We start from the raw sequence: 24,323 nt of genomic DNA, 5'->3' as shown, positions 1-24,323 counted from the left end.
ACTGTGTGTGAAAGGAATAAGGAGGTTTCATTTGAGTGTCACTGTGTTAACTCTACAGATGCCATGTACCAGCTGTGGTGCCCAGCAAGCAGATGTTCTGCTTGGTTCCTGTATTGTGTCTTGCCCTGTAGCCTATGGATTTTTGTACAGAAGGAATGGGAGAAAACTAGAAAATAAACAAATGGTGGTTTGGAACCTCTTCTTCTTCTTCTTTTGGGGGAGGGGGTTATTTTAAATTATTTCAAATGGAGAAATGGAGGTATCAGCAAAGAGCTCTGAGGTTGCAAAAGTACCCCCCCTCCCAAAAAAGTCTTTAGATCTTTAGATCTTCCTTCATGGAGGAGACCTCTCCAAGCATGCTAAATGAGAGAATGAACTTGCTTGGTGGTAGTGGAATTTTACTGAAGTGTTCCCACTGTGATATTTTGTTGTATGTCCTTGTGTGTGTATGTGTGTGTGTGTGCACGCACATGCCTTTGAGCCAGTGTTGGCTCCTGGCAACTGCCTGGACAAGTCTGCAGTTTTCTTGGCAAGGTTTTTTGGAAGTGGCTTGCTATTTCCTTCTTCCTAGGGCTGAGAGAGTGACTGGCCCAAGGTCACCCAGCTGGTTTTGTACCTAAGGGAGGACTAGAACTCATGGTCTCCCAGTTTCTAGCCTGGTGCCTTAACCACTACACCAAACTGGCTCTCTTTATATCCTAGTTGTCTTAAAATTGGAACCTTTACTAGAAGGAAGTGTGCATTTCTTATAAAATGTATACAGTGTTAGGAAGATTACCCGAAATTACTCCTGCAATCATAGATGGCAAGGCTGGGCAAAGTGTAAATGAACTGCTTATGTCATTGTGCTATTGTCATAGAATTAAATGAGGTCCAATGTCTAGCTATTTAAAACTAAACCCACGCAAGGCATTAGGGAGAATTACTACATCTGATGATAAATGTCACCACCTAACCCAATACAGAACTCTATTTTAGATTCCCAAGAAGTTGAATATTCTAAAAACAAAGAGCTATCTTGGTAAGGAAGCCATAGGCCAAGATTTCTGAAGCAAGAGAATAATTAAAGTCTAAATGAGTTCAATTGATGCTATTGGATAAGTATCATACACAAATTTTGGGGGGAAATGACTGCAATCCAAGAATTTAGAATTTGATTATTATGGTGCTCATTTAATGTGATGTTTCTGAATGATTAAATTATTTCATGTAATTAGAACAACCACCAGAATTTTATGCTTGCCATCTGGCTGCCGCTGCATGTCAGCTGTCAAACATAATCAAATATGGATAAAATCCCAAAGCCATAGTAACAATACCTTAACTGGGATTGACTATATTGTCATAAACTTTTGAGCAAAAGTTTTAGTTGAGTTCAGCCATGGCAGAAGAGAGGGGCCTGGAATTTGGTGTGAAGCCCAAAAGTCTCTGTAAAATCTTACACAGGAATATACAATATACCTTAATTAAAGGTCAAGTCTCCAAAAGCTGAATTCAACTCCTGGTGACTTCATAGATTTTAGTTCATTGCAGTGCTTTGAATTCATTTCAGAAGAGGTATTCCAGAATGCATGGTAGCACAAAGACAATGCAATTCATTCTTTTCTAGAGTTGTACTGCATGGCTGCTATAAGAAATTTCTGCTACAAACAAAACTTTGTTTTCTTCACACCAGTGCTGAACTGTTTTGCCATGCATTGCCTTCTTTCTGGATATTGTGTTCAACTTCTCAATCTAGTTTACAGCCCTGGTCTCCCATCCAATCAGAGCTAATTCTGCTTAGTGCCATGGCAATAATAAGATTCAATCAAACACATGGACGGAATTATGTGGAGAGCAATGAGGGCCTTAGTCCAACTATGTCACTCTGGGAAAAGTTCAGAGTTTTGTTTTGTTTTGTGTTAAAAATATATATTTTGCAGTCCCTTAGATGCATTTCTGAAACAATGCTCAGTCTACAGCAGTGTTTTTCAAAATTAGCAACTTTAAGACATGTGGACTTCAACTCCCAGAATTCCCCCAGCCAGCAATTCTGGGAATTGAAGTCCACATGTCTTAAAGTTGCCAATTTTGAGAAACACTGGTCTGTGGCCTAGTGCAAGAGGCTGGGCTGCCCAAACCGAAGCCAGATCTGACAGCCAGGCCAAGGCTTACCTTGGCACCAACTGGCTTGTTGTCAGTAATACCATCTGACAACCTAAGAGCTGCATGGTAGAAAAGCATCTCAGGCATATTATTACAATGATTTTTCCTTCAAGTATTTATTATCTCTAGGATAGTATAAAACTAAAAAGATAACTAAGCAGAGAATCTTAGACACAGAGTTACAGAGTGACTTAAGTTGAACTTCAAAAATTTACTGACCCCTCAGAGATTTCCAAAAACCTAAGCTGAGCTCCTTAGTTGTATGCATCCCAAGTATCAATGAGCAATGTACTGATTTAATCCTCTTTTACAAGCCAGGTTTCACAAAACCTGTTTCCCAGAGGTTCTCCCCATGGGAATCAGGTGACATTCACTAAACTGAACACATTCTACTATGTTGTCAAGTTTTCTCTGATTTTTGGCTTAGTTCAATTCAGCCTGTACTAAAAAAAAAAAACTAGGTCATTCAGATGAGTTTTACATTAACGTTTTTTAGTGAAAGAGACTCTAAAGTCACACTTTTAATTGCCCTTTTTCTTCTTAGCAACAAGGACTCAGCATAAGATTGCAACTCACTTGAACATGACATTTGAAGTGCGAGTCAGACTTGGTATATTTATGCTGACTATTATATTTTATTACTACTGCTGATGGGCTTTTTGTTAGTTTTCAGGATTTGATGAAAAACAGTGCAGAACATTCTGGACGATCCCACCTTTTTCTGCCTAGTTTTACTGATAACCACCAGTAGAGAGCCAGTTTGGTGTAATGGTTAAGGCACGAGGCTATAAAACGGGAGACGGTGAGTTCTAGTCCAGCCTCAGGTACAAAGCCAGCTGTGTGACTTTGGGCCAATCACTTTCTCTCAGCCCTAGTAAGGAGGCAATGGCAAACCACTTCTGAAAAACCTGCCCAGAAAACTGCAGGGACTTGACCAGACAGTCTCCAAGAATCAGACATGACTGAATGGATTAAAGAAAAAAAAAAGACAGGAAAAGAGTGAAGCCATGGCTTGAGATTTGAAATGCATTTCAAAGATCAATATTTTCTTCAAGTGAACATTATGCAGCTTAAGTGCTCCAAAAGCCTAAATATGCACTCTGTAGTGGTAGTTTAGGCTGCCAGCTACTGCCTTCCTCCATCCAAGTTTTCCTTCTCCCCAGAGTTTCCCTTCTTTTTAAGACTCCACTTTCCACTGCTAAGTCAAGACCCTTTTGCCCTCCTACAAGAAAACCATCCTGTAGGAAACAAAGCTAACTCAAGTTGGACTTATCAGCTCATTATGCCTAAGTATTAGTTTGGGGTCTATCTCTGTGAGATTCTCAAGGAGACTTGGCCACCCACAGCTCATCATTCTACTACTGCATATTATTTTCACAGTGTTTTTTGACTGTCATCTCCTTTAGGACCATAATGAGGTTTGGCTAGCCTTTTTGATTTTGTATTTTTTGATGTCATCAACAGCTAACTCAAATGTCATTAAATATCTACTAAACATTGTTAACACTAAATGTAATGTATCATATGTGGAAATAAAATATGGTTGGAAATAGGCCCAATATTCTAACATCAAGGATATATTTTGGTAAGATGAAGATAAATCCTACAGAGGTTTTGAGGAATAAATTGAGTTTTATTGATGAGTAGCAGGTATGCTATCTCTTATGCTTCACTTGGAGAACTGGAATAAAACATTCTTTAATATAAAAAGGGAATGTGATGATCTAAATAAAGCCCTATCTTCATGGTAATTTCTGACTGCATATGAAATACTCTATGGAAATCCCCTAAAGAAATAAGGGGGATCTGCCAAAATGGACTCTCTCATGGTAGATTGAATGTAGTCCATTATAATCTATCATTTTTTTGCTCAAAGGTTCTGCACCCCCCTCCCATTGGGGAAATATGTCCAAAGAAGGTGAATAATTAAGGAAGTAGCAGAGAAAGAAGCTTGCTACTTGCATTTATCTTTTTAAAAGTATACAATAGATAAAGTTATATACATGATTTTTTTATATATTAAGGGAAAGTAAACTGTATATACAACAGTAAGGGAAAATAATTAATGACAATGAATGCAGCTTTCCAGCAATTAAAAATAATATTGAATGGATCTGAATAAAATATGGGCCACTGATTTGGATAGATTATAGGCTGGTCTTCTGATTCCTGCAATAAGAGACTGCTAACATTGATCTTCATTTTAATTGTGTCTGCTGTGATACCACACCATACTAAACACTCATTATTTGAGGAACTTAAACCAAGTTGATATTGATGGTGGCAGAAATGAGAAAATGTTGCAGCTTGCAGAATTCATAAGTCCGGGATAGAATGTGAGGCCCTACTAGCCTGTGGCTGTTTTCTTCCAGTGACAGGAAACGTAAGGAAATATTAGCCCCACTGATGACTGCCTTTGCCAAGCTATTGAACATATACTGTACATGTTCATGTTAGCTGGCTTTCCTAGATTTCTTGCCCTTTGTCAAGCCCAATATAGGTTACTCATGCATAGACATTTATTTCTGCATGTCCTTGGCATTTACTATCCCCCAGGCAACTCAGTGACCCGAAGGAAAGGAAATGGAGAAATGGAAGAATAAGCTGCAATTAAATCCAGAAAAGATGGAGGTAGTCTTGGCAAGAAGCTCGACACTGGAACTGACATGAAACCTGTTCTGGATGGGGATGCGCTTCCCCAGAAAAATGAGAACATGACTTGACTTCCATTTCTCACTAGATCTGCAAGTGGCATCTGTGGCAATTACTGCTGGTATGTGAACAGCAACTCTTCCTGAGCAAGTCAGCTCTAGCAGGGGCTATCCATGCCTTGGTTACACCCATAACAACTACTGCAATGTGCTTTACAAGGGGCTATCATAGAAAAGTAGTCCTGCTAGGAGCAGTCTGATCCCCTTATGGGTTGAATTAGATCTGCTGTCACTTGGATTTTATTATATTTTGTATTTATATTTATTGATTATTGATAGTATTTATGATTTTATTGAATTTTAAATTGTTTTTATTGTGAACCACCCAGGTTCCCCCGTGTGGGGGAGATAGGTGGTGATAAAAATATGATAAATTAAATTAAATTAAAAATAAAAGTGCCCAGTAATTGCAACTGGGGCAAAATATGATAGCCAGCCTGTTGATTGGTGCAAGATAGAGGGATCACATGATGCCTGTATTGAAAGATTTTCGCTGCTACCCATTGCCTACAGCTCACAATTGAAGTTGGTCTTTAAAACATGGGCATCTGCAGAAATGCAAGGGGGGCAAATGGCAGAATGTGTGTGATGCAAATGCTGTGAGTGATGCAATTACACCCCACATCAGTACATAGTGACAGTATTTACAGGATGATGTCAATCTGCATATGTTGTCATCTTGATGCCATGCAGTTTGCTGCAGATGTTGCTGCTTTAAAGCCCTTAAATTGCTTAGGGCTTGATTATTTGTTGGACTAGCTTGCCCAGTTATTATGATCAGCAGGAAAGTCCCTCCCAAAGATGCCCCCACTGCCAGAAGCTTGGTTATCAGATGCACAGGTAGAAGCCTTCTCCTGAGTGATTCCCAGGCTATGAAATGTATGCCCTAAGAAGGCATCTTAGCTCCTACTCTCTTGGTAGATGGGAAGATGGCAAAAACATATTCCTTTCACAAAGCCTTCAGCTGTTAATTACTTTTAATGTATCTGATTGTAATGTTGGTTTGGATTTCAGTACTTCATTCACTGAAGGTTTCCAATCTTCCCTTTTGGAGAAGGTTGTGGAGAAGGTGGCCAGACCACAGTTGCAAAGGATCTTGGAGGAGAAGGATTATTCTAGACCATTTCAGCCAGGTTTCAGATGGGTACAATACAGAGAAGTGCAGGTCACGTTTGTCGATGGCCTTTAGCAGAGCCTGTCAGCCTTTCAAGGTGTTCTAGACAGGAAACCAAAACCATAAGTACAAATGCTACCTTTATTGTAACGTTTCAGTAACAAAATCTTGCAAGTCAGAAAGCACTTCTCCCATCCCTTGCATTTACTTTCCAGAGAACTAGGGAGGGTCCCTTCTGAGATGCTTTCTCCATCCCCATTCCTGTTGTTGGCTGAAATATCTCTTATCAGACAGTTGCCCTGACTGTGGCTCTTCCTCCTGTCTCCCAAGGTTATTCTCACAGTCCATTAGAGAACCAGGATGGGAGTAGAGCATCCATTCTTGTGCTCCTTTATCTCTCAGCAGCTGTCAATACTATCAGCCATGGTATCATTCTGGACCACCTATGGGTGAGGCATCTGTTGTATTGTTATTTGTAGTGTTTGTTGTTATTTTAGTCTGGGCTGCCTGTTTTTACAGGTTTTAACTGTTTTACTCATTTTATGGATTTTGTAATCCACCCGGAGGTTTCCAGAGTGGGCAGCTATATTGAATTGAATAAATCAAATTAATTTAGTTTTATTGAAACTCTACCCACCATTCTATCTACAACAGTTTTAATGCAAGGTACAATTTAAATTAAAAAGTAAGCATTTAAATAAGTTAATTAATTAATCAATTAATTAACAAAAGCTTTGCAAAAGTTATTGGTTTTTACCTACTTCCAAAATACTGGGAGTGCAAGGGCCAAGCACATCTTTTAGGTTAACACACTGCATAGCCTGGGAGCCATACAGAAGGTCCTGCCAATGTACCAGATAGTTGAACTTCTGGCAGTAGGGATATCTTTAGAAAGATGTCTCCACTTGATCTGAGTAGCCAAGCAAGTTTATATCAGGAGAGAGGGTCTTACAGATACTCTGGCCCCAAGTAGGTGGATCAGCTTAAGCCCCAGTTGCATCAATTTTATTATTATGGTTCATACTTGGTAGCCACCTTGAGTGTTGGAATAAACAGAGAGAATAAATTCCATAATAAATAAATATTAAGTAAATTTCAGGACATGGCAGAATGTACCAAAATCTCTCTTTTAAAAATGCAATGGTGGCAGGGGGGAGGAAGTGTCTCTCAGATTTTTAGGCAGAAAGGTAACATTGTTGGCTGTGCCTTTGAATAACCTAATGATGGCATGGGCATCTGTATTCTCAAACTCTATGCAGGAGTAGCTACTAATGTCCAAGCTATTATACTCATCTGATTTATGCCTGATCAGGAATCTTAACTATATGGAAGCCAATGCTTACAGACAGATGCAAGTATCACTGTCCAAAGGACAAACACAAAAACCACCATCATGTGGGACAGAGCCTGATATATAGCCTCAGCCCAGCTTCTTAGAAATTCTATGAGACTATCCTGAAGACTGAAATAAGTAAAGTTTGCAAAAGTATAAGAAAAGCAACAGTAATCATGATGGATTAGATTCTGATCTTATTACTGGAATTTTTGTTAGTCCCCTCATCCTTTTTCTACAAATAGCTGGAATCACGATGATGATGATGATGATGATGACGATGATGATGATGATGATGATGATCATCATCATCATCATCATCATCATCCATGAACAGGTCAATCAAAGCCAAGCTCCAATATATTAAATGGTGTTCTTGTGATGGATGTGTTTCTTTGTGGCCCACTAAAGTAAGTCTATTCTGATAACTACAATAAAGAAGCATTTAGGGACATGCATCAAACGTATTTGAACAAGCTGTGAGAACAGCTTACAGAAGTTCACTTGAGTGCAGAAGCTGAAACAGTCCATTCGATACCATAAGCTTGGCATTAAAAGCTCAGTGCTCTTATTTCCCCAGTGACTCTGTTAAAAGCAGCCTACCATGGTGATCACAGGCACGTGATCACAACAAAGGACTAACATTACTCCCAGGGGTAGCACAACGTGAGTAAGCAGTTCCAAACGTCATCTAAGCCTGCATTCCAGTAAAATCCAGCAGTTTTGTTACAACCTCAGAATGACTCATGCCTCAGCAAAACATATTTTTACCACTGACTAGATAGCTCACCAACTTTTAAAATAATGAATTATAATTGTTGCATAATTTAAAAGATCAACCACAAACAAAACAACAGTATACCATGTGGGAATAACACATTATATGTTCATGTTCCTAAGGTCCATGAGCTTTATATCCTTGGGTCTTAATTGTGGCTTATTTTGCGTGTATGTGCATTTTGATGCCCCCAATTATATTTATTTGCTATATTTTACAATTGCCCCATAACCAATGCATTTGGTAGCATGCATATTAAAAACATAAAATAGAAGATATTAATAAAACAAAGACAATAAAAGAAGTTATTTGAAAAGATAAAATGGCTAGCAGTTCATACAAACCAAAATAAAACCTTTACAAGTGCAAAGTTCTAAAACCAGATCCTGAAATCTGAGAATGAACCAAAATCTGATTGGAACGGTGGCATGATTTCATGCAAATATATGACTTACGGTTCAAAGGCAACAAGAATGGCATATCTTTTGGAAAATATTAATGCTGCAATTTTTGAGCCAGATAACTTCAAGGATCCTCTTTGATGGCTTAGGTTTAGGAAAGGACAGTCCAAGTTGTACACCAAAGTGCTGATAGAGACGTTGTATTGAACCAGTACAGTTGCAATCTAAAACAAAAACATTTTAAAAACTATTTTAAAAAATAAGCTCTGCCCTTTGGCCACTTTTTGGGGGGGAGCTGGTTTGTTGTATTGTTCATTAGCAAGGTTAGACTCTTGCAGGAATGTCATAATTCACTACTGCTTCTGTAACAATTCTTTTTAATTAAAAAAAAGTCTGAGAAATGTTTATGATGTCACTACTGCTACTGAAAGCCAGTGGTTAAGGCATCAGGCTAGAAACCAGGAGACTGTGAGTTCTATTCCCACCTTAGGCACAAAGCCAGCTGGGTGACCTTGGGCCAGACACTTTCTCTCAGCCCTAGGAAGGAGGCAATGGCAAACCACTTCCAAAATCTTGCCAAGAAAACTGCAGAGACCTGTCCAGACAGTCACCAGGAGTCAAAAACTAATTCAAAAGGCACCAAACAAACATCTGCATATATAATATAGTCCTTATATATGGCATAGTCCAATAGGAAGTGTACCATCTCAGCTCACTCACGCAATGAAGGATATTCACTCTGTACACAAGAAGACTAGAGTGAGACAGGACAAAGGGAAAAGCATGGGGGGCTGCAGGAGTGGAAAGAATGAAAGGGAAGAATAAATGAGCTGAAGAACAGCAAATAGACTGAACACAGAGACTAACAAGACTATACTACAGATAAAAAATATAAGACAAGGGAAGAAAAAATAGGAAGGGTAAGAATAAAGTGATATGATTTGGTGTAGAAAGGATCACTCAAGAAGAAGCAAGCATTTTTTTTAAAAAGCAGCAGAATAAATCTAAGTCTCTCCCCTCTCCCCCCACCATGCAAACCTGCCTGAACAAGTTCTAGCAGAAGCACTCTGATGGGGAGGATTTATGGAAGAACACACTGGCTGGTGATTCATGTCAATGTCAGAGACCATCACACCACTTAATCCCCTCTCCCAAGCTTTCTCCATATATGGAAGGAAAGTTGCAACAATATTTGTGATTCCACACAACCAGAAAGTCCACTGAATCTCTCAATCACATTTGATCCTCTCTGAATTATTTCAGAAGCACTTGATTGCGTTCTATCCCTCAAACCGAACTGGAGATTGGATTCAAAGGGGTAATTAAATCAAAACTTGTTTTAATCCAATCACCCCCTGGAAGCTTCATATAGCCCCAGCATCAAGAATTCAGAAAGACATCATAAATATGGACAATTTCAAAGCAAGTGTCAACTTTATTGAGTTTTAGGGTACACAATAAAAAATTGCATCTTGTTATTTTTTAAAAAAATTGAGAAAGATAACAGCTTCACTGCTTTTAAAGGGAAAGAGAAATGGGGGTACCCTTCTTATAAAGGATAAAGATAGATTCTTAACAAAGAAGGAGAATACTGTATTGGCTTCATACTCAGAAGTACTGTTTTCTTTATCTTTAATCAGACTCGCTCATTTATCCCAAAATTCTGTAAAACTCCATATTTATTGATGGCATTGTACAAACTAAAACTACATGTTGAGAGGAGCAACTCTTTGATTTCTCTGGAATAAACTTTCAACAGTGTTATTTGTAGTATAGGGAAGAGAGAGATAAATATCCTCATGGTTTCTAACTAGCATTAACCCAGAAACCTTTCCTCATGTTTACTGATGGGAAGACTAAAATTGTCATGTTTGCACACTGCTGTTTGGAAATTGACAAAATGCCTCATTTACAGCGGTATCATATAATTCAGTGTAAAAATAATCCACCTTCAAAAGGTCACCTCAGCTCCTGGGTTAATGCTAGTTAGAAACAATGAGGAGTTTCTCTCTACCCATCTTATACCAAGCAAATTCAAGGCAGGTTTATTTTCAGTTTCTTTCACACATTTTTCCAATTCTAAGGACTGAGTTGCCATTTCTCCTCAGTTTTACCATTTATTCATTCCTTCCCCAAAGGTCATCTCTATATTCCTTTACAGACATTGAGGCAGAAACAGTAATTACCAGGGTTTTAAAAAATGTTTATGCTATGTTATATAAACTGGAGATATCTACAACTGAACTGCAAATTATTAATTTAAAGGGGGGAATATTGAAATGGAAGTGATCTTTCAAAAATAAAAAGAATATATAGAGACAATCCAATCTGTGAAATTGGGGAAAGCCCCTTGTCCTGATGGCTTTCCAATTAAATGAGACATGTTTTTATAGACTTATTGGCTCCTATATTAGAGGTATATAATTATTCATTTAATCTCATTACAATTCATCCTTTATAGTATGAAGCCTATATCACAATAACATTAGAGCCCACATTAAAGGAATGTATCTATGAAGGGGGAGGTGATGTGACAGTAACACAGCTGGTTCTCAGGAAGGAGGGAGCACATTCCAAGAAGGGGGACAAGATAACAGAAAACACAGTCCAGAGCTGAAATGTGGGAAGACTAAGAGGTTCAGAATAGCCCCACCCTAGAGCCTCCCAGGTTATTTCCCCTTGGGTTAGGTAGGGTAGCTTTAGTCTGGCAAGATTCTGTCTATACGGTGTGAGCAAATAAAGAACTGAAGTTCGGCTGGATTGGTTCCTTGCCATTCTTGGGCTGTGCCCAACAAAGCCTGAGAAATCTTTACCTGATGTGCAAGTTATAAGCCAATATAATTGGTTAACATGGATGCCAAAATATTAACTGCAACATTAGCTAGGGGACTACAGAGTGCAACACCATTTACAATTCATCTCAGTCTGGATTTATAATAAATTGGATTTGAAAATATTCAGTTGGCAATTGATTTCTTGGATATAACGGCAAATAAATTAGAATTGGTTGTTTTAATATTGTTAGCTGCTGAAAAGACCTTTGATATGGCCAAGATTGAATCTGTGTCCATTGAATTAAAATTTGGTATCTATCCTGTGGCTAGAACAAGAGAGTTTGTTTCTTGACCCATTAAAATATATTGTGTCACCTATGAAGGATGCCTCTGTCACCTCTAATATTTAACCTGGCTCTTGAATCTTTAGCTTCTTTCTGTAGACAATGTCCAGATATTAAAGATATGATGGCACTTGATATTTAATACAAACTGTTCTTACATTCTGATGATATTGTGGTTATTTCGTATCACTCCCAAAGCCCATTGAAGTTATGTAGCAATATGGATTATACTCTGATTATATCACCATTTGGAAAACAACCAGTTTGGTTCCTTTAGGATCTAAAATATCTATAGACTATTGTAAGAGAGTGGACTTTATAATTTCTACAATTCTGTAAAATGCTTGGGTTTATAGGTTTCTCAAAATATTTCACAGTATGTTGACTTGAAAGTATCCAAATTTATAGATATGAGTTCAGTAAATATAAACTGGTAAATAAAACTTTCATTGAGTCAGTAGAATAAGATCAAAATAATCAAAATGAATATTACATCATCAAGACTAATGTATATTTTAAGAGGGATTCCATTCTTAATAGATACTTTATAGAGATAAATAATAATTGAGAAAATTTTATGGCAATCCCAATTTATCAAGCAACATATCAAGGTTGGTCAATATGTATGCCACCTTGAGTTGACCAAATGTAATGGTAGGATAGAAATCAAATAAATAAATAAATGCATTTACAATGAGGGAGGCAATAATATGCATTTATTTATTTATATCCCACCTTTATTATTTTTATAAATAACTCAAGGCGGCGAACATACCTAGTACTCCTTCCTTCTCCTACTTTCCCCACAACAACAACCCTGTGAGGTAAGTTGGGCTGAGAGAAAGTGTATGGCCCAAGGTCACCCAGCCGGCTTTCATGCCTAAGGCAGGACTAGAACTCACAATCTCCTGGTTTCTAGCCCAGCACCTTAACTACTAATCTATCAGATTTCAGTTTTACCATTTGGGCTTTCATTTTAATTTCTATGTTTCTGTGAAATGAGAACTTTTCTGAATAATGTCCACTTTGGGCACATTTAGTATAAGTCTGTGATTGCTTTAGGAACTTGGCAAGTTTCAGGATTAAGGTATAGTAAAGAGGGTTTTTCTTTTTATTTGGTAAATGGTTACATTTTGATCCAGAATCACACACAAAAAATTGATGCTGTGGAATCATCCAAATTTGGGGATAGAGAGGAAAATGTTTTATTGGAAAGCCTGGGCAAAAAAGGAGTAAATACTTTAAATCAGTTTATTTATAATGTTTGTTTTAAAGATTATGGGAGATTATGTTCTGACTATGATTTACCTACAGTTTCTGCTTGATAATATATATATCTGAAACATATATTGAAAAAAAAAACAGTATGCTGAGGCCTTAGCATTTTCAGATGTATCTGCAACCCTATGATCCTTAAGAGATGCGTTGCTTGATGTGAAACCAATAACTTAATTTTACATGGGATTTTAAAAAAATGAATATTATAATTCTATAACTGAAATGTGAAGAATTACAATATCCAGTCTTGAAAAACCAATGGGTCCAAGCCTTACAAATGTAAAATATACTTCTTATGGTTTAAGAAAGAAGTTAATTCCTCAAAAAATATTGTTGGACCCCTCAAAGAGTGTTTCAAAAATATTGGATATCAGATGTGGTAGAATGGCAATACATTTGAGTGTAATGGTTGCCTATTCTGACAGACTCAGTCTCACAAGCAGGTGCTTAAGGATAACTGATTTATTGAAAGAATAGTATGCAAATACAAAGAAAGCTGAGAATTAGCAAAAGCACGCCAAATACAAACTAAAAACCCTCGCCTCAAACCCGGTTCCACCCTCGCTCCCGCTTAGCAACCACCCCCTCCCAGGTGTTAGCAACCGTTGCCCACATCGGCCTGAGAAAGTAACCTTGAAGACATTCCATAACCCAAACATACATTCCACAGTTACAGTAAGGAGATTACAGCCTGGCATGGCTGGAAATCCCCACTCTACAAACACGTATCAGGAAAGTGACATGTGAAACGTTACGATGTATTCAGAACATTGGAACGATGAACATGACATACCACCCCCCTTAAAAAAATGCGAAATTAAGGAGCAGGCTTAGCAGGATAGGCAGAATGGAAACAGGTAACGAGAAGAGGGGAGTGAACATCGCGGGCAGCAACCCACTCAGGATGAGGGAAATGTTTCCAGCGGACCAGGTATTGCAAAGTAGAATGAAGGCGTCGAGAATCCAGAATCTCCTGGACTTCGAAGTGTTGCTGGCCATCAATCATAATGGGCAGAGGTGGTGAGGGTTGTGGGTGCCAGCGATCTGATTGGTGGAAGGGTTTGAGCAAGCTGCAATGAAAAACGAGATGCAAACGTTTAAGATTATGAGGCAAATCTAACTTAAAAGTAACAAGATTAATTCGAGCCACAATAGGGAAGGGCCCCACGAATTTTGGTGCCAACTTCTTAGATGGTTGGGGTGATTTAATAAACTTTGTGGAGAGGTAAACCTTATCCCCAACTTTGAAGGGTGGCTGAGGTGCCCATTTGGTGTCAGCATGGCGTTTGTAAGCAGCTTGGGCATCGGCGAGAGCTTGTTTGATTTTAGGCCAGGAGTCCCCCAGATGTGCTGCCCAGTCTGCAGGGGAAGATGGAGGAGACGTTGGTCGCGGCAGCTCTGGGATGGGCACAAAATCCCGACCAAAGACAATGCGAAATGGCACCTGACCAGTGCTTTGATGCACTGCATTGTTGTAGGCGACCTCAGCAAAGGGCAGGAGATCGACCCAATTGTCTTGTTGATAGTTAACAAAAGCACGCAGATATTGCTCCAGTGTAGAATTAAGCGCCTATGTAGATCCGTCAGTCTCAGGATGCGACGCAGTGGAGAGCGCTTGTTTGGTGCCCACCAATTTCATAAAAGCCCGCCAAAACTGGGAAGTAAATTGTGTGCCTTTGTCAGTCACCAAACGGGAGGGGCTCCCATGGAGCCTGTACACATGTACAAAGAAGAGGTGGGCGAGCTGCTGGGCTGAGGGAAGGGAAGCGCACGGAATGAAATGGGCTTGTTTTGAGAAAAAGTCCTTTACAACCCAAATCACAGTTTTCCTCTGACTTGGAGGTAAATCAACGATAAAATCCATAGAGATCTCCTCCCAAGGGTGAGAGGGACTGGCCACTGGTTGGAGTAACCCCTGGGGCTTACCCACCTTCCGTTTTGAGCCAGCGCATACAGGGCAGGAAGCAATATACTCCTTAACATCCCACCTTAGTGTTGGCCACCAGAATTGGCGTCTAACCAAGTGGAGTGTTTTCACAAACCCAAAATGTCCAGCCAGTTTGTCATCATGGCAATGGAGTAAAATGTCTTTGCGCAAAGTCTCAGGCACATAGAGGAATGGTAGAATGGATCTCTTTTTTAAAATTAGTTTTTAATGTTTAATTTATTTTAATCACTATAGTGTATGTAGGATTTTTGTACTGTATAATCCCAGTATTTTTTAATTGGTAAGATCTAACACATACACATACATGTACGCATACATACCCACATTCATAATACATTCATACAGTTTGGTCCTAAACTGTCAGCACTGTGAAGCTCAGTGAAATGAGGGAAAAGAAATCTGAAGAGACTAAAAAGGAATGGCTATGAGCAAAGCCTGTTACATATATTAAAATTTCATAGCTAGGCATGAGGACCAAGAAGTTAAGCCAAAAGCTTCAGTGGAAGGAAATTTGGGGCGGGGGCTAGAGGAAGATGACATTAACATATACGTGTTCTGAAAAAAGATGCCCATGATACTTTTGTGATGGATCACTTAATCAAATCAAATACTCTGCTTTTAAGCTAATCAGCTACAGTGCAGCCTTTGTTCATGCTCTTTTTTTTTTTCTTCACCTAAATATTTTGACTGCAGTGACACCTTCCTAATTGATTAAGCAAAGCATGAATTTTGCTTTTGGCCTCTTCCTCTCCCCACTCTGCAGTACAAATTGCAAGAAGGTGGCAAGGGAGGCCAGTATAAAGGCAGCAAAATTATCAGGAATGTGGTATGCATGCAGCATAAGACAAGTTTGTTCAGAAATTGGGCCTTGAGAAATGAGTCGTTTTTGACAGTGATGGTCAAAAATTGGTCTATCTATCTATCTATCTATCTATCTATCTATCATCTATCTATCTATCTATCCTCTCTGTTTCACAGAGATTAATAAAAGTAAATATGTCTCTTTTTATGGCAGCCATTCAGCAGGGAGCAAAAATACTGTTTTATGAAATAGCTGTCGATGTTAACAGACACACTCCTTTCTCATTAAATGACTGCTACTCTTATGCTAGCAATGCCTTTTTCTTTTATTGATAGACTGTAATTATATCCCACTCAAGCCAAGCCTCAAGTCAATGGAATGAGTAGCAATAGTTTAAGAAATCAATAGCAGTAGAATAGGCTTTGAAGTAGTTTTTGAATCAAGAATGGTAGATTTCCCTTTAAACATGTTGGGATGCTCTGAGGCTTTCAGGTAAGGCCTAAATTATTATTATTATTATTATTATTATTATTATTATTATTATTATTGAAGAAGTTTTCAACAGAAGTAAAAACAGTACAAATTTTGAATTAAGGAAGAAGAAAGAAAAGTAATAAGAAAGTTTAAAAAGAAATATAGAAAAAGAAATAGAAAAGAAAAGAAAAAAAGGAGAGGAGAGGAGAGGAGAGATTCTAAAGAAGCAGCTTCTGATCATCTTGACAGTGGTTATAGATACATTTATATTTTACCCTCTCTCTCTAAGGTTACATAGATAAGGCCTAAATTATTCAAGGACATACTTGGGTCAGGTAGGCCTCCATGCCATATGCTCAGACTTTGTACATGATAAGGAGGTATGATAAAAAGTCTTTAGCTTTATCAAAGATTTCCAGAACCTACTGCTAGGAGAACAATCCAGATTGTGTTCCTACAAACATTATTTCTTGTGGTAAAATCCACAGTAACATCATCAGTGGGCAATGGGAATTCAATTATTGTAGAATTCCACTTGGTTTGGTCCATGTTAGACTACTGTCCTTTGCTATGAAGTGAAACTTTTAGAAAAAGGGTTATCATACATTTTCTACTACATAAATAACACGGAAATGCATTAATCTGAGATACTATTTCAGAAAATAATGAGGGAGAGGTATTATGAGGGGGAAGTCAAGGGGTGTCAAATAATGAAAGCATGTTGTGCATAAGCTCTCTCCTTTTGTAAGTACACTGTGATTTACATGAAAGGGGCAGAACTGTTATGGAGATTGCTGGTGAAGAAGAGGGGGGCCCTCTCCACAGGGAAAAGCACACACGCAGTACTGACTCTCTTTGACTCCCACTCAAGAGGTCCAGAAAAGAACCGCCTTAGCTTTCTGGGCTGATCTGGTAGGGTTTGCTAGTGCCTTTTCAGTTTAGCAGGATTTTGTCTTGTAGAGTAGAACAATAAACACTAGAGCTTAATCTTCTGGTCTCAGCATGGTTCTTTGCTCTATATTCCTGACAAGAACATGAATTGTAACAAGCCTGTCAAATGACGGAAAAAATGATGAAACAGAGAACTGGTAGACTTATTAAGAAACAACAAAAGAGCAACAGAGCAGAAAAGTAGCTCAGGAAAATAAAAATAGTAATATAAACACTTCCTGCTAGCTTTCAAACCAAGGACATTCTGCAAGTAAAGGAACTGTTATAACCATTATGCTAATAAGGAAAACCCACTGCCATACCACCTGCAGTAGGTGGTATTCAGGAAAAGCAGAATAAAATGTAGTGAGAGGGTGAGCCTGCCTCTGTGAAGAAAACAATCAATGCGCATGGTTGGTTCATAGGAAAATAAAACACAGCAGGCAAATCAGACAGCAGCAGTTGAGTCAACAGAACCTGGAAAACAATACTTCGAAGGTGGAAAAGGAAAATGTGACCTAGTGGTCACAATTGTAGTGGGCAATATAGGACAACATAGTTGATTCCTGCCCTCCAAAAATGGTTGCTGGCCTGTACTGGCAAGGGGGCAACCTGGCCATGTGGATAACACCCACCAACAAAGTGCATAATGGTGGCATTGGTGTGATTACATCATCAAGTGCATGTCATCATTCTGGCATCATCGTACAGTAGTTTGCAGTAATACCGTTGGGTCCATTGAACAGGGCACTGAATTTTGCAGCATTCATTTGCTGTGTGTTGATGATTTACCACATCTAAGCCAAAGAACAACCCAGCCATGTACACTTGTTCAGCCAAGTGTACATGCTGGTCCCAAGCCCGGACAAATGGGGAGGGTTAAGGAAAGACCTGGCAACCTACCTTGTAAAAAAATTTGCCAAGAAAATTCCATGAAAAGGCTCTCAGATGCTTTTGATATGGTGCCCAGTGGAGCAACCCTCAGGCCAGAAGGTACCCAACGAATGACTGGGGAAGAGCGAGGACCTATAGCAAGTATCTATAGTTACTTTGGTCATGTCATGAGATCAACATCGTTGGAGAAAGACATTATGCTTGGAATCGTCAGTGGCAAAAGACGATGAGGATGCCAAAGAACACGCTGGTTGGATGTAATCAAAGCAGTCACAGGCCAAAATATAAAGCAACTGAAGGGAGCTGTACAAGATCGGAAATCATGGAGAGAGCTGGCTTATGGAATTGCCAAGGGTCGGATATGACTGAATGGATAATTTGATTCGATTCGAAGCCAAAGAACACTCTAGATTGGATTTATCTACAACTTTATACCCTACAGCCATTCATTATGAAAAGAAACAAGGAGCTTTAAGGGCTGCAAAGATGCTCCTATTTGGGTTGCCATGGCAACAAGTCTTTGTATTAAAGCATAGTGTCACATGGCTTGGTTTCCTAAGGCTAATTAATTTTACTAATTATTGTGTGATACGAGCCACTGTATGTTTGATGACCTAGTGAAGTCAGCAGTGGAGAACACCTTGTTTTTCTCCTATAGCTTTCTGATCCTACTGCGTGGTGATATTAAAACCATTATTAGCAATGCATAAGGCATGTAAAAAGCAAATACTATTGAATAGGATACAGGACACAGAGCCCAAAATATCTTAATTCACACGTTCAAATCTTCATTGCTTTTTCTATTGGTTGCCGTTATTAATTAGGTTATAAAAAGTTCAGTAGTGAAGCTTAAGAGTGTAGCTTTTAATTGGCCAGATATATGAAAGATTTCTGAAAAACCAGAAGTAGCATCCATGCAGATGCATATATAGAGGGATGTCAAACTTTAACACAGAAAGATCAATATATAATTCTGCCATCCTTCAAATAATATCTGAATTAAAACTGAAAATTAGAAATATTATATTATGCTGCAGCACAAGACAGTAAATATAAATATGAATATAGATATGGATCTAGATTACATTACTTACACTGAAGACATTATTTGATTTCAGCACCCACCTCCCTTTTGTAATTTGATGTGGGCTTTATTGACAAGAACAACCACTGGTATGTTTCTTGACTTTACAAAGCAATTAACAACATAAATTTGATCAATCAATTAATCAATCAATCACAATTCATTATGTATCAAAAACACATCTTGGTGGCAAAACTAAATGAAGTAAATGAATAAGATGTTTCCCATCATGTAAGACAAAGGCATAGGAAATGGGGGAAAGGGGATTTGAAAAAAATTGTTGAGACAAATTATCAGCCAAAGCACAGATGGCCTTTGCTATGGTGACTGCAGAGAATGAAAAATTAATGATATCTCAGTGGTCTGTTAGAAGAAATTGCTTACTCAACACAGCAGAATTCGAGTATGTGTGTGCTTATAATGCTAAATACAATGGAATCCATAGAAGAAGTATTTGACTATAAATACACAGAGGCCACTTTCACATGTGTAGAAAGAATGAAACTTTATTCAGCATAGTTGAATTACACAATAGCATTTGTAATCACAACTGACTAAAGCTGCCATACATTAAATATGCAATTTGGTCATCTAACCCAGTATTGCCATGAGAATATTACTCCTGAACCTACATGTCCACATCTTGTTCACTCATTTCTTGTTGTGGCCAATATAGTGAAGAATGTAGGAGAGAAGCAGTAGTTGCTACTGTTTACTTGCCCCATGACTTTCAGGGTGCTACATGTTGGAGCTATACTACCTGGTCCTACTCTCAGTTACCTGAACCAGGAAAGCAATGCCTGAAGAGGGTTCTTACTTTCTTTGGAATAAGCGAATGGCCAAGGTTGGGATCAAGGCTTGAACACTTCCCCGGTCTATACTTCAAAGTTGAAATCGCTTCCCTCTAGCTCTTTTTTCTCCTAGGTGAAATATTTGCACATTTAGAGTCACAGCACTTCTAATAATGTAAGGATGACTAGTTATGAGGGCTACTTATAAGGTCGGCGGTTCGAAACCGCGCGGCGGGGTGAGCTCCCGTTGCTCGTCCCAGCTTCTGCACACCAAGCAGTTCGAAAACATGCAAATGTGAGTAGATTAATTGGTACCGCTTCGGCGGGAAGGTAACGGCGTTCCGAGTCGTCATGCTGGCTACATGACCCGGAAGTGTCTATGACAACGCCGGCTCCAAGGCTTTCAAACGGAGATGAGCACCGCCCCCTAGAGTCGGACACGACTGGACTTTACGTCAAGGGAAACCTTTACCTTTACCTCACTGTGTGCTTTCAGAACCCCAGAAAAACACTGAGAAGCATAACTGGCATTTACAAAGAATTAAATAACCCAATGACTGACTTCTTCCCAAGTCTATAAATTCTGATTTATGTGAAATGTAAATTAGTTTATACTGGGTGGGCACTATTAGAAACAAGGGTGCTGAATTAGAAGGAAATTTGGCCTTTCATCTCTTTCATTTATATTGTGAGAATTAGCTTTTATGGGGTTTCAGTTTCTTTTTGGAAAATATATAGCAATCTTATTTAAAAACAAAAACACATGGTAAATTTGGTCATGCCCTGGAAAAATGTTGCCACATTTATTAAGTTATTCTCATGCCATGCTAGGAAATATCTATGTTTGTTAAAAGATGAATTTACCTAATAGAAAATGGCTCACTCTCACACCATGAGGATAAGTCATGATTTATATGTATAAAACAGTGTTAATGGAAGCCATGTCTTCCAGATTTTTGAAATTAGCATAGCTTCATGTCCTGATAAGATATTTTTCCATTACATATTAAATGAAAACTCTTTAAGACAATGTTATCCTTATTTTTTTTTTCCATTTCTGTTTATAATACCCTAAAAATGCCATGAGAGCCAGTTTGGTGTTGTGGTTAAGGCAACAGGCTGGAAACCAGGAGACAGTGAGTTCTAGTCCTACTTCAGGCATGAAGCCAGCTGGGGGACCTTGGGCCAGTCACTCTCTCTCAGCCCTAGGAAGGAGGCAATGGCAAACCACTTCTGAAATCTTGCCAAAAAAAATGCAGGCCCTTGTCCAGGCAGTTGCCAGGAGTCAATACTGACTTGAAGGCACCCCGCCCCCGCAAAAATCCATATATTCCAGTAATGCAAAATAGATTCATAGTACTAATATGATATAAACATGTTATAGAATTGCTTGGGCTTGAATGAAGACCACAATTACAGAAATCTGTTGCTATGACTTTGGCTATTAATGGTTCCTACACCACAAATGTATGAAATTTCTGTTTAATGCCACATTAAAACAAAAAACCAAGGACGTTTCCCTATAGTCAATTATTTAATATATTGGGATTATGTTGGTACAAGTGATAAGTCTGTTTTTAATTTGTTCTACCTAATTAATTCATTTGCACTGAGAACAAAGAAAAGTGGATATTTTTTAAAGGTTTATAACTAAAGAGCTACCCAAAATGATCATGCTAAGTAGTGGTAAATTTAGCAGTAGTGCTGGTAAATTTATTTGTTTGTTTGTTTGCTTGTTTATCTATCAATTTTTCCCCCACCCATCTCACTCACAGAGCGACTCTGACTGGGTTACATAGCAGGAGTAAAACATTAATTAAAATACAATAAAACAATAAAATGGTACAATGGTACAATAAAAATGTTTAAGAACCAGCTCTGCCAGCTCCATTGCTGCTGCCATGCTGTGCCACTAGGAGATGATCAGTGTGCTAGGTGTTGGGGTTCAACTCTGTTCTCAACTGGCTCACAAAATTCCCCAAAATTTAACAGTGGGCTCTCACAAGCCAATATGATCTGTCTCTAGCACACTACTGAAGCTATGGATGAAGGCAGTATAGAGTTTGCTGTTTGTAGCAAATAATAAAATGGCCCACCACTCTCATTCCTTGTAGAGAAGCTTATTCGGTTGGCTATCGAAAAATAATCCCACTTCTGGCATTAATTAGATTTGGCATTTGCTTTTTACTGAAGTTGAGTGCACCCAGAACAGCTTGTATGACAGTTGCCTTCCTAAAGAATGAGGGGCTGAAAGGATATTAATGTTGCTTTTAAGCATTCATGTGCCTGAGGCCATTGCCCCACTTTCCCTAAAGGTAGAGCTAGTCATGTTAAGTCCTATATAGTATTTTCTACAAAATCATAATTTCAGTCTCTTCCCTAGAAAACTACAGAGGTTGCAATTCACATCTCCCAAGAGAGATTAAGAGTTCAACAGAGATATTGTTATTTTTGGAACTGGATATTATCATTTGTGTTTTCCATTCAGAGTCTCCTATCAATACAAAGTGTTAGTGACCTATGCTCTAAATCAGCTTAAAATTCATCTAGGCAGTAATCCAGTGCACATTTACTTGTGAAGAATTCCCATGAATCCAATGGAATTTATGTCTGAGTGAACAAATATAGAATTGTACTGCTAAGGTATTATAAGCAACAATCTTTTGCTCTATCACTTACCTGCAAGTTCCATTAAACTTAATAGAATGTACTGAATATGCATTAATATGGTTTTACTCTTTAGGCTAAAGTTCTAATACTTTCTGTGTTCTGATGGAATTAGTGAGTAATCATATCTGGACTGTTTTCTTAACTGATTTGAAGCTGAGGTCATTTCTTCTTTAACTCTTTTTTTTTTTTAGCTGTATATTTTTGTTGTGAGGTGAAAGGTCCCCTGTGCAAGCACCGGGTCATGCCTGACCCTTTGGGGGGATGCCGCTTTTGTGATATTTTCTTGGCAGACTATAGCAGGGTGGTTTGCCATTGCCTTCCCCAATCATCATATTTTTGTTAGGAAACCATTAAGTAACTATTTTACTCAGTAACTTCAGTTCAGGCTTCCATGTAGGGAAGGGCACAGGTTAGCTTTAAAATTCTTGAAGACAATCGACTTATAATAGGTACTTAAGTGCCACCTGCTGTTCAGGTCAAACCTTTTCTAAGGTGGGACAGATAAAGAGTCAAAAGACAAGCCAACCATTTATCATCAAAACATACGTCTTGCAGTTAAGATCGTATTAGTTCTACTTCTGACAATTATTTCCAACAGTGTTCTAAGCATTGCTGGCTACCCACTGCTCGATATCTACCATCCATGTTTTTATCAGATTATAGATTAATTGTATTGCTTGAAAAATGCTGGTCACAGAATGTATTTGCTCATGTAGTAGTTTCCCTTTCAAATTCAGGATTTTTTTTCTTGTGCACCTACATAAAATATACTTTTTGTTCTGCAAGTTGTCAGAAATTAAGGAAGCAAATTATCTCTTGAATCTCTGTGAAGAATAAAACTAAATATCTCAACCCAGTTATAATTTCAGGCATCCTCAGTCTTTGATGTTGATGTACATTCCCATTTATTTTAAAAATGCATGTATACAGTTTGTTACACAATGTAGATTAGAGTGAAGATTATTATCATTTATTAATTAAATTTATATGACACCCAAATCCCAGTGATGATATCATCAGCATCAGCAGCATCATAAAAAAATCTCTTTCACATTTGAGTCATAGAAGAACTTTGGGGCTACCATGCTTGGTTATATTTGAACCTAGTCAATGTAAACTGCATCTCTCTATATATATATCTATATATCAAGAGACAGACAGACAGACAGACAGACAGACAGAGACTTCTCATCCATCAGGTTCACCTAAGCATTACATTCATTTTTACAGCACAAATTCATTACGTGCTTCAAACTTTGTTGGTTCTTCTGACCATACAACAAATCTCAAGCTTAGTGACTTTAAAAGGTAAAATAAGAAAGGTAAAATAAAACAGACCTAAGGAATTAAAGAATAGTACTTGAATGATGTTGGAAAGTTGAAAATCAGTACTAATTAGTTGTAATAAAGTAGAAATGGCACTTGATTTGATACCCATAGTTTTCCTTTTATAAAATTCAAATTTTATAACCAAAGTATTAAATAATGTTTAAAGACTAGATGTTTGAAAATATTGAGGGATTTTTTGGATGGGAAGAGAGATACAGGGCCAGCTGCAGGGAGGGATCAAAAAGTTAAGATGGTGGGTGTGTCATGTGATTGATGCTACACCCTGTTTTTTCTGTGTCCCACATAAGAAGGGAATATGGTTCTCATCAAATAGTTGTGGCCACCATCCTGACATTTTGACCCACCCCCTACAGATGTCCCTGGATGTATATAACCATTTCTGAATGAAGACATAAAGTAGTTCATTGTCCATGTCATAAAAAATGGAATAGACTGGCTGTCTATAGACACCCCCACCGTATTCCTTGGATCTCTACCCCACATTATGACTGAGAGTATAAAA

This window comes from Candoia aspera, chromosome 7 (assembly GCF_035149785.1).
Source record: "Candoia aspera isolate rCanAsp1 chromosome 7, rCanAsp1.hap2, whole genome shotgun sequence".
In the NCBI taxonomy this organism is placed as follows: Eukaryota; Metazoa; Chordata; class Lepidosauria; order Squamata; family Boidae; genus Candoia; species Candoia aspera.
Note: the sequence above shows the minus strand (reverse complement) of the source record.